Source organism: Lynx rufus, unplaced genomic scaffold, assembly GCF_022079265.1.
Source record: "Lynx rufus isolate CCGP_SWC_20201006 ecotype Redwood Valley unplaced genomic scaffold, mLynRuf1.p SCAF_36, whole genome shotgun sequence".
Taxonomy (NCBI): domain Eukaryota; kingdom Metazoa; phylum Chordata; class Mammalia; order Carnivora; family Felidae; genus Lynx; species Lynx rufus.
Window position 1 is genome coordinate 1,736,706 of NW_025814852.1, and position 12,931 is coordinate 1,749,636.

The window sequence follows — 12,931 nt, forward strand, 5'->3', positions numbered from 1 at the left end:
GGCCCCAGGGCCGGGCCGAGGGCGGGATCTGGTGAGCCCCCTGGTCACCGCCTGCCCTGAGGTCACAGATGGTGCCTTCACAGGGCAGCCTGCTGGCCTGAGGCCCGACATCCATCCCTGTGCGGGCTGGGCCGGCCGGCCTTCTCCAGTCCCCTGGCCCACGATGGAGACCCTCAGGATACTTGTGGAAACTGGGCAGACATGGCGGGCTGCCGGGCCCTGGGCTGGAATGGCGGGGGGCGGGGGGCTTTCTAACGAGCTGCCTCTTAGCAGGGTGGGAGAGAATTCTGGGTGGCCTGTGACAGCATAATAACCCCACGTCACTCAGCGGCAGGGCCGAGGCCTTCAGCTCCTGCTGGGGCGATGGGCAGGGCCCCACCCCCTTCCTCCCAGAGCACCGGAGCCAGTGGCTGCGCGGGTGGTGAGTGGACCGGCCGGGGCTGCGGTCGGGCTGGGCCAGAGTGGGGGCACAGGGAGGGGCTGGGGGCAGAGTGGGGTGGCCTCCGGGCTGATGCCGGGCTCAGGCTTCGATCCTGGGCAGGGTCAGCCTGGAAGACCCGGGGCGGGAGAGAGGAGCCGGCCCAGGACGTGTCCCCAGCGGCTGGACGAGAGGCTGTGTGCTCGGGCCCTGACGCCGACTCGGAAACACTGCCGAGGTCCCTGCCTTCGGCCTCTCGGGAGTGGTCACGGGAAGCGGGCGCTGGCGTCTCGGCTCGCCCTGCCACAGGCTCGGGGCACCCTTTCGCCCACAGGAGCAGCAGCTGAAGACGCCTGAGCCCCGGGAGCCCCGGGCCTGCTTCCTGGGCCCTGCACTCCCAGGGCTGCACCCCAGCCTGGCCCACCTGCAGTGGGCGTCCCGGCCGGCGGAGTGGTGGAGAGGGTGTGGACTCTGCGGTCAGCTGCTCTGAGCAGGGCATGGTCCCCCGGAGCAGAGCTCCGTCAAACCCCCGCTCCGCCCCCAGCCGGCTGAGTAACCTCGGGCGACCAGAGACCCCACCCTGCCCCTGCCTCAGGGTATTGTGAGCAGCTGGTGAGTTCACTCCAGCAGGGGGCGCTGAGCGGGGCGGCCCGGTGGCTGAGCGGGTTACAAAGACTTCGTTTTCAGGACGCCCCGAGGAAGCAAAAGGCAGAATGGAGGGCCTCCTGCCTGTCCGGGGGAAGCAGAGAGGCCTGGACGCGGCTGCAGAGGGGCAGGGCGGCAGGGCACAGGGCGAGGTCCTGAGCCCAGCAGGGCCCTGTCGCAGTAGACATGCCCCCCCCCCCCCCCCGCCTTCCAGCAGAGGACCCACCCCAGGGACGGGACCAGCCTGCACTGCGGGGTGCTGTCCCTTCTCTCCCGTCTGGCTTCTCCTGAGGTCGGGACAAGGGGCAGAAGGCGCACATCTCAGGGCACAGAGCCCGCGGGACCCCAGATCCAGCCTTTGGCCCTGGGGCCCTCGACCACACCTGGCGGCCTAGACCGAGGGCGTGCCTCCGCGGACTTGCGTGGCCAGGTCCCCCTGCCGGTGGCACCGTGGCCACCCTCCCGCTCTGCCGCGTCCGCCTGGTGGGGAGTCCCGCCCTGCCTGGGCCTGCCTGCTCCCCGGTGAGGCCAGGCTACAGCGGGTCCCGCCCCTGTGTTCCTTTACAATGTTTGCGAGGGGTCAGTGTCACAGAGGGCTGACCTGGGGTGGCACAGGGGAGCCTGGGGGGGGGGGGCGTCCTTCCAGGACAGCTTCAGGGCACGAGCATGTTCCTGGGACGTGCTGGGGTACATGGGCCTGAGGGCAGCTTCTGCTAAAACCGGGGGTGGCGGGACTGGGAACACTGTGGCTTCCCCAGGGCGTGACCACGGTGTCCCCACCACCACCCTTACAGGCTGCACAACCGAGGAGACTCCCAGAGACAGCTCAGCAGAACCCCCTGCAGCCCTGCCAATGGACCCCACCGTCACTGCGGCCGTGTCCCCCGCCAGGCACTCAGGCCCTCATCACTCACCCCCAGCGTCCCCCCAACTTTCTAGCCCTGATCCCTAAAGGGCAGAGGGAGGGGCTCTCTGAGCAGAAATAGGTCCTAAGCAGTTTCCCTCCTCAGGAAGCAGCTATTTCATAAATACGATGGCGGGGGTGGGGGGGCGCCTGGGGGGCTCAGGAGGTTAAGTGTCCCCCTCCTGTTTTCAGCTCAGGTCACGATCTCACAGTTTGTGGGTTCGAACCCCACATCAGGCTCTGTGCTGACAGCGCTGAGCCTGCTTGGGATCCTCTCTCTCCCTCTCTCTCTCTTCCCCTCCCCGCCTCTCAAAATAAATACACATAAACATATGCATACACACGATGAAGCAGTCTGCTTCAATGCCCTAGAGTTGATAAAAGCGAAATCATGAAACGAATGTGTGTGCACGTGAAAATAACCAGCTTCGTCGTTGCTCTGTGAGCGGCGACAAGCCCAGAACTTCCTCCCCGGCCCCCCGACCTCCGCCCCCCTCCGTGGGTGCCGCACCTCTCCACAGACCTGGTTCACCGCCCGGGCTTCTAGCCCGGCTCCAAATCAGGGGACGTGCGAGCCCCCTGGGCCTCTCCCTGCCCAGGACCCTCCGTGGACCCTGGCACGCACTGCCCCGGCTCCCTCACACCTGCTGGGGTGACCACAAGCGGCCGGGGCCACGAGCAGCAGCGTGGGCACCAGGTACCACAAGGCCACAGCAGAGACCACGGTCTTGTGGGGGGGCACGCCCCACATGGATCAGGCCTCAGCCTCTCCCCTAACCCTGAGCCAAGATGCAGGCCCGGCTGGAGGTTGGCCCCCATTTGGGCCCCGAGGCTCCTTCTGTTGCCACATTCGCTCCCTCCCGACCACCCCTGCCTCCTCCCTGCTCATACCTACCAGTGCCACTCTCTCTGAGCGAGGTCCCCTCTGCCCTCCCCAGGGGGCTGGGGACCGCTCCGGGGGGGTGCAGGGGTGGCCTGTGAGCAAATGCTCGTGGCTGTGAGAGCCCCCAGTGTGGCGGGGCCCCGGGTGGAGCAGGTGTCCCGCTCCTTGCCGGGGCCGGGGAGCCCACCCACAGCACCCGCAGCCCACTGTCCACAGACCACGACACCGCTCTGGGCCAGGCCCCTGCTTCCACAGCCTGGCCTGGCTGCAGGGGTGGGGTGGGCGGCAGCTCGGCTCTGTCGGCCACGCTGTTCACGTCTCCCCAGCTCATCCCCCGGGAACCCAGCCCAAAGCACCCCGAGCGGGCTCGGGGACAGAGTCGGTGGACCGTGGAGGAGAAAGGCCCAGGCGCCCACGGTCCCTGGGCCCCAGGGTTTCAGACCACATCGGTCTCACCAGCAGCAGCAGCCGGCCCCGCCTGGACTCGGGCATCGGGCCCTCCAGCCACCGGCTCAGACCCGGCCCTGGGGCAGCACCGGTCCCGGCAGCGAACACACCCGAACTGGCCCTGTCCCCCGATTAGAGTCCCCCGGCACACCAGGCCCTGCCCAGAAGCCACCAAGCAGGGGCCCAGAGAGGGTGGGGTGCAGGGCCTTAGAGGTCCAGACGGAAGCGCTCCGGCGGCTGACCCGGGCTCGGGTCACATCTGGGGAAGTGATATGCAGGCAACAAGAGCCGCACAGGCACCCCCCAGCCCCGTGACCCCGGACCCCGACACACAGCACGCGTGCTCGCTGCCCGGGGCTGCAGAGAAGGCAGGCCGGCCTGGGCTGCCAACGGCTTTCTTGCGTGGGAGTCTGGCCAGGGCGGTGTCCCCCAGCCTCTCCATTCTCAGCCACGGCGTCTCTACCAGCCGCTCCCCAGAGGAGAGCGCCAGGCCCCAGGGTGGCAGACGACAGGGCCGAGCAAGGTAACACAAGGCCAAGGTTGGAGGTCCGGAGGGGGGCGCCAGCGGGAAAGCGGGAGGCAAGGGCCGGTGGGTGAGGCGGGGCAGAGGGAAATTCGACACAGGGTCAAGGAGATAAAACCAAGGCGAGGCTGCCTCACCCCGCGACCTCTCCGACCTCTCGACCTCTGGGCTGCACAGCCCAGAAGCCATGTAACCCACCCCCCAGGGGACCCTGGTGCCACCGCCCACTCGCCAAGAGGGACTCACGGCCACACCCACGGAGAGGTCAGCAGGGAGCTCCCCCCCCACCCCGCACCCCCACCCTCAGGCCTGGGCGGCCTCGTCCAAGGCCAGAGTCAGCCCGGCCAGCACCCAGCGCTCAGTACAGCGGCTCCTGAGCCGGCTCCCCTGGGGGCACCCTGCCAGCGGCCGGGCCCTGCCCCCAGCGCGTTCCCCAGGCGACCTGGGGCACCTCCCCACAACCCAAGAGCAAGGCGTTGTCACCCTGCCCACAGTCACTCAACACAGAGCGGAGACCTGTCCTCCGGGCCACCCCCCGCAAACAGGGTGGGAGCTGGAACACCAGCGACCCCGGGGAAAGGAGCCCGTGGACACAGACGCCCCCCAGGGAGCGAGAGCCACCCTCGAACGGCTCAGAATGGTCAACTGGGGACCATGGCTTTTCGGGGGGCATGGCTGTGTGTCTCCTGCCCGCTGACCCAACTCCTTGATGGGGGCCTTCCAGCAGGACAGGACGGCCTGAGGGGCCCCCTTTGCCCTAGGAGTTCGCTGGACAACATCCAGGCTGAGCTGGCCTCGTTGTCAGCTGGGCTTGCCGGGTGGGACCAAACGCAGAACCGCCCGCCAGCCCCACTCAGGGGCTGGTGGCGTATTTATTCCTACTATACAGACGGGGAGACTGAGGGACGGTTCATCAGGTAAGAGTCTAATGCTGGCCTCACAGCAGCACCTGAAGCCAGAGGCAGGGCTGCCCGGTGGGCAGGGCGGGTGGGCATCACGCTCCCGGGGGCAGCCTGGCTTTGCCCCTGAGGAGGCCCCCAAGCCCTCAGAGGGAGCCCCCACGCCGGAAGACCCCTCCCCAGGAAAGCAGGACGGAAGGAAGGTGGCTCCCAGCACCCAGCCACGTCCGCGCCAGGGGGAAAGGCCCACGCCCTCCCCAACCTGCCCGTGCTCCCACCGGCGCCTCCCCCAAGTGCCCGGGGCAGGCCGGCTCGGCTCAGGCAGGGCCCCCCAGGGAACTCACCAGCTGTGGGAGGGCGCCAGGCAGCAGCCGTGGCTCAAAGGCCAGCCGCCGGCGGAGCCAGGCACCGGGACACCGGCACCTCCGGGTGTGCGGGAGGCCCGCCCTGACGTTGCCCGAGAAACCCAAGCGTCCGTCCAGGCAGACTCCTCCTCCAGGCTGGCTTCCCGGAGCCCCGAGGGAACAGCGCCAGGCGCCTCGAGCCTCACCGGCACATCCAGCCCCCGCGGGCAGGGGACACACACCTGGGGCGCTCCTACTGGGCCCCAGGCAGCGGGGGCAGCGCGGGAGGCAGGTCTGCACCGGCAGGGAGGCGGGCATCTCCAGTGCGGTCCGCAGCTGCCCCCTCTCGACCCTCCACCCCTGCTTTCTCCCCGCCCCCCAGGGACCTTCCAGCAGCCCCCCGGGTCTCTGGAAGCACAGCCTGGCAGCCGGCAGCCAGGGGGCCGGAGGCCAACAGGGTCACCCCAGCCCTTCTGAAGCACGGTGTCGGGGGCGGGGGGGGGGGGGACACCTGTGACAGTTCGCAGCCTCGTCTAGAGAGCAGTTCTCAGGGCTTCCAGACGGTGGGAAGGTGCCGGTGGGTGGTCATGGGAGGGGGTCCGGTTACCAAACGCAAAACCCACGAGGTCTCCCGCCTCCTTGGAGTCAGTGTGGCAGGCCCAGGCAAAGGAGGGCAGGGGCTCTTGAGGGGTCCGGGCAGCGCCTGGTCCCGCGTGTGGGTTCCCGGGGTCTCGGTCACTTGGCTAAGATCTGCACGCTCACCCAAAGTCCATTTTCAACCCTAGGTCCTGGTCAGCGTGTGCTGCCCCCACCCCGGCCCAGCTCCAAACTCGCACCTGCAGGGGTCTGGGGAGCCTAGGAGTCCTGGAAGCGGGCAGCTAAGGAGGTGAGGCAGCAGGGAGTGCCGTCTCCTTGTCACGGCAGGGGAAACCCCCCCCCCCGACCGTGGAGGTCCTGGGGTGGGTCCCCCAAGTCTTCCTGTCCCTGCCACCACGTTACCCCCAGAAGGTAGGTCTTTCCCTCCCTCCCCCCCCCAAAAAACCAAACTCTAATAAAAGTATCTTGCCAGGAGATTCCCCTTGGTGTTCAGGAAATTTGAATTTGGAGGCAGAGAAACTTGGAGTAGACTGATCTCTTAAATACTCAGGGGTACGCCTGCCCCCCCTGGAAGGGGCATGGAGACAGCAGTCCCTCGGCCCCTGGGGAGCTGCTTGGCACTGTCCTAAGGGAGCCAGATGCCTGGCGAGGCCACCTTGGACCAGAGCTGGGCCTGCCAGGCCAGACCACGCGGGGAGGCGTCTGCATCCCAGGGCCAGAGGGTCGAGAGGCGTATGACCCCGCAGTCGGCAGGCGTGATGCTGGAACTCGGCACACTGGCTGGGCTGCCTCGGCCACCACCGGCCCAGAGCCGTCTGGCACCGGAATTGGACGGGCTCAGGGCTGCGTCAGCTCTGGCCCACAGGTTGACTTTGTCCGTTGGCACCAGAGGCACAAGGGACGTCCACCCAGCCTGAGGTTTTGGAGTCTTGTCACACAGCCCAAGCTGACTAAGAGACAGACGTGCCTTTTGAAACATGTGTGCAACTGGGCCCTGAGACCGATGCCTGGCCTGGCGCTGGGCACAGCGTGGTGGAACAGCCATCATGAGCTGCGTGTGGCCGGGCCGCTCAGTCCCAAAGCCAAGTGTCCCCACCTGGCCCAGTAGGAGGCAAGGGGGAACACCCAGCACTGTGCACAGGCAGAATCGTGCTTGAGCAAGCGGTCGGGGCCCCGTGGCACACTCCGCCGTTGCATGCACCCCTCAGCCTGGCCCTCCGCCACCGCCAGCCGCGGGGGTAGGGCGTGCCGAGCTTGGTGGCTGGGGGGGGGGGCGCCGCTGGGGGGGCGGGCGGAAGCAGCTACTGACTGAGGGCCACTCTCATTCCAGGGGGGACAGGGCCGAAAGGCGTCCCAGGGGAAGAAGAGCTTTGCGCCTGGTTCCCCATTGTGTGGGAGGAGAAATGGCCTGAGGGGTGGGGACAAGTGACCTCCTGGCTGGTTGGGAACCTGATACGCAAAGGAACGGACCGTGCAGGGAAGGAGGCCCGTGTGTGTGGGTGCAAACCGCGAAGCTCTCTCTCTCCCTCGCTTTCCTGCCCACCAGGAGCACCTGCCCAGAAGCAACACCGAGCCGCTCAGGACCCAGCACCGCCCTGCCAGCTGGGGGCCCCGGCCGCCTCAGTGCTGGCCTCACAGGCAGGGGCCCCGGCGGCGAAGACGGGGGCCGCGTGCGGGCCCGGCGGCGGCGTGAGCGCTTAGGGACCAAGGTCGGTCCAGCTGCCTCCAAATCCCCAGCCTGCCGGCATCAGAGGCGGCCCTGAGCTCGGACGGCCCGGCGGCTCCCCTGGGCCTCCCCCTCGTTCCGGAAGGGCCGCCGCTCCTCCTCAGGAGTGCGTCCGGGGCGCAGCTGGCCTGTGCTGTCCGCGGGGCCTCGGCCGGCACCACCCCGGTTGTAGGAACGTCTGACCCTCCAGCACGGGACCCCCTACCCCACTGCATCCCCGCTTCGTCAGGGCAGGTGCAGAGGGGCAACGTCCAAGGGCTGCCACCTGCCACAGCCGAGGAGGGCCTCGCCGGAAGCGTCACCCGGACAGCACCCCGCAAGAGGGCGCCCTGCCCAGGACCTCCTCGCGGGGCTGTGTCCCCCGCGGGAAGAGCACCAGGGCCTGGGGACCGAGGGGTGCGGCAAGGCGTCAGCCAGAGCCCCGCAGGGAGGCCCTGCTTCCTCCCCACCATCCGACGGCACTGCTCCCTGGGGCACATCGTGCGCCCCAGACTCCGCCTTGGCATCCGCTTCCGGAGAACCAGACCTATGACGAGTGGGGCCAAGAGCGACCTGGTGCCTCTGAGGGAGGGGTGAGCTGTGGACTCCAAACATGTAGGGCTGGCCAGACCCTGAGAAGACCCCTCCACTGTCCTGCTTAGGGGTGGAGGCGGAAGGAAGGGGGTCTGTAAGGACCCTCATTCCCTGGCTTTCTGCCTCTGCGGGGTGGGGAGCTCTCAGTCCAGACCTCCAGCTATGGGGGGGTCACCTCCCGAGTTCAGCCCCTGTTCTCCATGGCACCTGAGGGCCGCCCCCCTCCCTCCCTTCCTTCCCCTCTCCCGTCCTCTTTGTCTTTATGAGCTCATAATTTAAAAAGCAAACGAAGAAACTCGTTGCTGTCATTTTAATGGGGCTTCCGAGGGGATCGAAAGTAAATGCATGCGATGGGTTTGTCCCTGCGGGTCTTTCTAATTTCCCCGATCGGCCTGGCTCTGAGCTTCGATCAGTCCTGCAGGGAGAGGGAGGGGCCCCGGAGGCCTGGGGTCCTGTGTCCCTCCTTCCTTCTGGCTGCTTCCCTTCCCCGGGTGCCAGACGCTCAGGAAATGTCCGTGCTCCCATCCTGGAAGGTTTGCAGTTCGGAGAACCAGAGTGGTAGGATTCCAGGTGCTTTTCAGACAGGGGACTCCCCGGGGCCCGGCCCAGACTGCCGCCGCGCTGCCCTGAGTCTGCTGCCCCCTGCAGGTCAGTCATTGCCCCAGGTTGATTCGGGCCACAGAGGCGGGGTGGGGCCCACACCAAGGGGAGTCTCCCACAGACCTGACCAGACGATTTGGGAATTAGGGACCGACCCACTGGGAAGAATCAAGCTGTGAAAACAGCCCCACCCTGAGGCCACAGAGGGCTGGGAGAGGAGGCCGCCTGGCTGAGTTTCCCCTAAGAGCAGAGCAGGGGCCCCCTGAGGAGGATGCGGGGTTTCCATGGCGACGGCCAGCGCCGGGAAAGATGGGCAGAGTCTCTGGGAACGGACCCCATGCGGGGACCGGCAGGAGGGTGGCCCCCTCTCCTGCTCTCCCTGGCTTTCCGCGCCTGTCGCTGGACGGGTGACGGGCATTGCCCAGGAGGCCCACGGAGGCAGGCAAACCCCGACTCGTTGGCCCCGCGCACGAGGTCTGTGCCTGAGGAGGTCCCCGCGCCCGCCCACGCCTCTGGGCCGGCAGCCTGAGGGGCTCAGCCCGGGGAGGCTGGAGGAGGTCAGCCCAGGAGCAAGTTTCATGGCGACAGCTGTCCCTTGCACAGTGGACGACATGTTCTAGGCCCATGCCAGGGGCTTCACTGGCAGGACTTTATTTCCCAGGCTTCCGTCTGACAGAGGAGAGAAGCCCAGGGTAGGGCCCAGGGTAGGGCCCCTGCTCTAGCGGCCACGTCTGCATGGGTCTGCAGTGTCCCAAGCTCCACGCTGTCCCTACGTTCTAGACAGAGTCCCCGCGGAGAGAGGTTTCCTCATGGACCTGTGAGCGGCTGTGTGGTGACCCCGCTCCCTGAGCTGCCGGGAGGGCGGCTGCTCCCTGAGCCCTGGGGGCACAGGCTCTGGTGCCTTTCGCCGGACAGCGCACAGCCAGGAAAGGAGGGGGCAGCGGAGGGTCCCCCAGCGAGGGTCTGGATGCGGGCCACATAGCCCCGCCCCCAGTGGTGCCTGTGAGAACCTTTCTGTGATGCCCGGGTCGTGCTCACCATATAACGCGACGTGACCACGAGGCCGCAAAGCTCTGCGTGTTCTATGACCCGAGTCATGTAGCAACCATCGTAAGTAAATACTGGGACGTGGGCGTAGTGGGGTGAATGGAGTCCCCGGAAGACGTCCACCTAGAGTAAATAGGAGTAAATGTGCTTCTGTTTGGGAGGGAAGGTCTATGCGGATGTCATTAAGCATCTCAGGATGAGACCGTCCTGGACTAGGCAGGCCCTGCATCCGATGGCCAGTCCTCCCAGAGGAGAAGGGCGGGGGGCCTGTTGAGGACGGAGCAGAGGTGGAGGGAGGCAGTCACCAGCCAAGGGGCGCCTGGAGCCCCAGGGGCTGAGAGAGGCAGGGACGACCCTCCCTGGGAGCCTCTGGAGGGAGCGGCCCCAGGGGACGGACACAGAGGACACACCATCTCAGTGGTCTCTGACGAGTGCCTCATTCACCGCTCCGCACCCCACGGGTCAGGGAGCTTGGCCAAGGCCAGCCGGCGGGGGGGGGGGGGGGGGGTTGGCAGATGTAACACAGGCAAGTGCTTTCTGTCCCCAGCGGCTCTCCTGGAGTGGGGAGCCCTGAAAGGGGAAAATCCACTGTCTTGTTTGCCTGGGGGGGCTTCCTCGGATTTATTTGCTCCCCTAATTCTGTCTGGCTTAGGCTCACGTGAAGACTCCCCCTCCCACCACACGGCACCGTGGGAACCCAGAGCCCCCAGACTCTCCATCTGTCTGCCTCTGTCTCTGTGTCTCTCTCTCTGCCTGTCTCCGGCTCTCAGTGTCACCCATCTGCCAGGCCTGGGGGGGGGGGGGGCTTAGACAGGCAGGGGGCAGGGGGTTCAGTCATACGAGCCGGGGATGGGCTCCCACAGACCGACCTGCCACGGACAAGGGCGGGTGTGCCCGCTTCACGTGGCCCCGGGTGACAGAGCCCGCGGCTGCCAGCCAGGGCCCCAGGAATGCTGCGTGGCCAGGTGTCGCTCGATGACATGGGTGGTGCATAGCCTCCCTCGCACCTCCAGCTATTTCCTGGGCGCCTGTCATCTCCCAGGGAGGCACTGGGCCCCGCGGGCGGCAGACCGTTTCCTTCCGGTTCCCTGCGGCACCTGCCTGGGGACCCGTTCACCCACCCTGCAGGCCCCACTCTCCAGGGAGTTTTGAGGCCCTGAGGAGAAGAGATGGCTATGGGCGACCCCCGGGGTCCTCAGGGCAATGGGGTGGGGGGCACTTGCCCCACGACTTTGCGGGACAATAAGTCGTTTCTCAGGGTAATGACGTTATTGGGAACGCGGTAAACCCGAGTGATCTTACATGACCATGTATGTGAGTGTGCGTGTGCCTCTCTCTCTCTCTCTCTCTCTCTCTCTTTTTCTCCCTGTCTACCTTTTCCTTCTTCAGTCTGGAATCCACGGTAGAGACTGGTCAGAAGCATTTAGGTCCCGGGTTGGGCTCAGCTCCTCTGTGTCCCCTCTGGGCCCCGCAGGAGCAAACTTGCTGTAGGCGGGGAGGCTGGGGGGCGGGGGGCAGCAGGGTCTGGGAGGCCACGGACGAGGAGCTACCACGCCAGCAGCAGGGATGTCCCGATCTGCCCCTGGCCCCAGCAAACACCCCCGTGGGCCTCAGGCTGCACACCCCGCTGACGCCTGTGCGCCCATCCTTTGTCCCTGGGATGGCTCCAGGCAGCGGCCGCCTTCAGCCGGCCCGGCCTTCATCCAAGGCCCATCGCAGCCCTGAGAGTCCACCAGGCCTCCCCACCTCCAGGCGCTCAGAAACCGTCCACCGTCATCTCCCGCCAGGCCTGTCCAGGGGACGGATCCGGGACGGGTAAGTCAGCTCCCCTGAAGCCCGGCCTGGGGACCGGGACCTCGCCGTTCTGCCCACTCACTGGTACGACAGGCAGGACGCCAGGGAAGGCTGAGCGGTGAAGGGCAGGCGCGTGGCAGGCGCCTCGGGTGGAGGCGGCACTGTTGGCTACTGGCGAGGGCAGGGCCCCGGGCGTGCTGACACCAAATCCTGGGTGTCGGCTCTCGAGCGGCGGTGCCTCCGGGACCGGCCGGCGTCACTGCTCCTCTGCCCTCTGTATTCCCTCCGAGGATGTGTCCCGACGGGAAAGCGTTTTTCTCCCTCTAACGCTCCTTTGGGAACGGGACCCAAAGGGATGGATGGGGCAGGGGTGCCTTCGGCCCCCCATGGGAGCACTCTGTCCCGCTGGTGCACCAGGCCTCACCGAGTGGGGAGGTGGTTACAAGGCAGAACGTAACGAGGGGCTGCCCCCGGGGAGGCCGGGAAGAGGGAGGCAGAGCTGGGGACGGTGCGCAGGGGGGACTCGGGCAAGAGCGAGGCAGGTGTGTGGCCGGTGGTGAGGGACGGGTGGTGCCCTCCAGGAGCTCCTCCTGCCCAGACCCGTGGCCCAGGAGCCCCCTGCCCTCCGGGGACCAGTGATGCACTCATTCCCCGCAGGTGGGGGGGCCACGTGGGCAACGCGTGTTGGGCCTGTCGCCTGGTGCCAGCCAGGACCCAGGACCGTCATCAGGGCCCAGTGGGGACCAGGCACAATTGGACAGGCAGCGTGGTCCCAACGCTGGCGTTCCACAAGCTCCTGCTGTGCGCCGGGAATGGTGACCAGCACCGTCAGGACCCCATGACCCTTCGCGCCCCCTGCAGGACGGACCAGGGACCCCTATTCACGGGTGGCCGAACCGAGGCTCAGAGCGGGAGAGCACCTTGCGGTGGGTAACCCGGAGGCAGGGGCCTGGCCGGCTCACTGCACAGCACCCCAGAGGGCTCCAGCACCCCCGGCGAAGTTCTGATATAAAGCCGAGACTCTTCTAGCCCAGGGACCCTGGCTCCCTGGTCCCCCTGCTTCAAGGAAGGAAAACGAGATGCTTTCCCTGTGGTGACGCTACGTTGCTCCCCTGTTCGCCATTCACGTCAATATCCCTGTGAGGGCTTTCTCGGCACCGGGCCCCTGGCCGCAGCCCCGGGGACCATAGGGGCTAGCGGCAGTGGCCTCACGGGGATGTTGAGCTCAGGCCTGGCAGAGGTGGGGCCCAAGGCGGCCCCTGCCCTTACAACGATGCCAGCTCAGGGGGCACCCCAAGGAGGCGGGCCTGGAGGAGCGTGGTAGCCCCGCCCCCTGCCCGGCCCAGCCAGCAGCACCCCCTAAGCAGGCAGCAAGGCCTTGCCCAGCTCCTGTGGTCACGGGGGAGGGCAAGTAGGATGAGCTGCCAGCGCTCTGGGCACAGATGGTTCTCGTTCCCGCTGCCTCTCTTCCGCAGGAAAAACAGACTAGCCCGGGGCCAACAGGCTCTGTTTTATCTTGTGTTTATTTTTG